The sequence below is a fragment of the Tarenaya hassleriana genome, unplaced genomic scaffold (genome assembly GCF_000463585.1).
Source record: "Tarenaya hassleriana unplaced genomic scaffold, ASM46358v1 Cleome118, whole genome shotgun sequence".
NCBI classification, from domain to species: domain Eukaryota; kingdom Viridiplantae; phylum Streptophyta; class Magnoliopsida; order Brassicales; family Cleomaceae; genus Tarenaya; species Tarenaya hassleriana.
The window spans coordinates 164,316-166,371 of NW_010962172.1; positions in this window are offsets into that span (position 1 = coordinate 164,316).

Genomic DNA, 2,056 nt, shown 5'->3' on the forward strand with positions numbered 1-2,056 from the left:
TCCAACGAAGTCGGCTGAAATGACACCACATGAGATATGGACGGGGAATCGTCCCGCGTTATCGTTTGTCAGAATTTGGGGTTGCGACGCTTACGTGAAGCGTCAGATGACTGATAAGTTGTCCTCCAAATCTGATAAGTGTTTATTTGTAGGCTACCCTAAGGAAACTAAGGGTTACTACTTCTACATTCCGGCAGAGAACGAAGTGTTCATTGCCAGGAATGCGACTTTTATGGAGCGAGAGTTCGTCTCCAAAAGAGTCAGTGGGAGTAGGATCGAACTTGAGGAAGTTCGAGAGCAGCAAGTAGACGCTGAGCCGAGTGAATAAGTTGAAGAAGTTCAACCTGTTACACTTCCCGTTGTGACTCAACCTTTGACGAGTGAACCTCGGAGATTAGGCAGGATTCGCCAAGAACCAACGAGATATGGATTTCTCGTGACTGGGAATGAGGAGTTCATGTTATTAGAACATGACGAGCCCACCACATACCCAAAGGCTATGGCGAGTCCGGACTCCGAGAAATGGCGCGAGGCTATGAAGTCCGAGATGCAATCCATGTCAGACAACCAAGTATGGACTTTGGTTGATGCATCTGAAGGATAAAATCCATCGGATGCAAGTGGATCTTCAAGAAGAAGACCGATATGGATGGCAACGTGCACACGTATAAGGCACGACTTGTGGCGAAAGGATTCTGTCTAATTCATGGTATTGACTATGATGAGACCTTTTCGCCCGTAGTTATGCTGAAGTCCATCAGGATCCTACTTGCCATAGCCGCATATTACGACTATGAGATATGGCAAATGGATGTCAAGACCGCGTTCCTTAACGGGAACTTGACCGAGGATGTATACATGACACAACCGGAAGGTTTTGTCGATCCTAGGAACCCGAGGATGGTGTGCAAACTTCAGAGGTCCATTTATGGACTGAAGCAGGCTTCAAGGAGTTGGAACCTTCGCTTTGATGAGACAATCAAAAAGTTTGGTTTCTCACAAAATGAAGACGAGCCATGCGTTTACAAGAAGGACAGTGGGAGCACAGTTGTATTTCTAGTGCTGTACGTGGATGACATTCTCCTAATAGGGAATGACGTTCCTACCTTGCAAGACGTTAAGTCTTGGCTAGAAACGCAGTTTTCTATGAAGGACCTAAGAGAAGCGGCCTATATTCTAGGAATAAAGATATATAGAGATAGATCGAGGCGTCTTCTAGGACTGTGTCAGAGTACTTACATCGATAAGGTCTTGAAACGGTTCAAGATGCAAGATTCCAAGAAAGAAACCTTACCCACCTGATGAGCGAGAACGCATGGATCGGATTCCATATGCTTCGGCAATTGGATCCATCATGTATGCCATGCTTTGTACTCGACCGGATGTATCCTACGCGTTGAGCATTACGAGTAGATACCAGTCAGATCCAGGTGAGTCGCACTGGATCACAGTCAAGAATATCCTGAAGTACTTGAGAAGGACTAAGGATGTATTCTTGGTATACGGTGGGTCGGAAGACGAGCTCGCTGTAAGAGGTTACACCGATGCTAGTTTCCAGTCAGACCCGGATGACTACAGATCGCAACCTGGCTATGTTTTCTGCTTGAACGGAGGCACTGTTAGCTGGAAGAGTTCCAAGCAGGCGCCGTTGCAGATTCTACTACAGAAGCTGAGTATATTGCAGCGTCGGACGCAGCAAAGGAAGCTGTTTGGATTAGGAAGTTTGTTGGTGACTTGGGTGTCATTCCGAGTGCTGATAGCCCCATTGCTCTGTATTTGACAACAATGGAGCGATCGCACAAGCGAAAGAACCCAGATCCCATCAACGATCCAAACACATACTCAGACGATTTCACCTTATCAGGGAAATTATAGACAGAGGAGACGTACACATTTGCAGAGTGTCGACAGATGACAACATTGCCGATCCGTTGACGAAGCCTCTCCCTTCGTCGAAGCATGAGGATCATGTTAGGGATATGGGCATTAGATGTTTAGCAGTTCATGATTAGAGCAAGTGGGAGATTGTTGATTTAGTGCTCTATGATGTACTGTT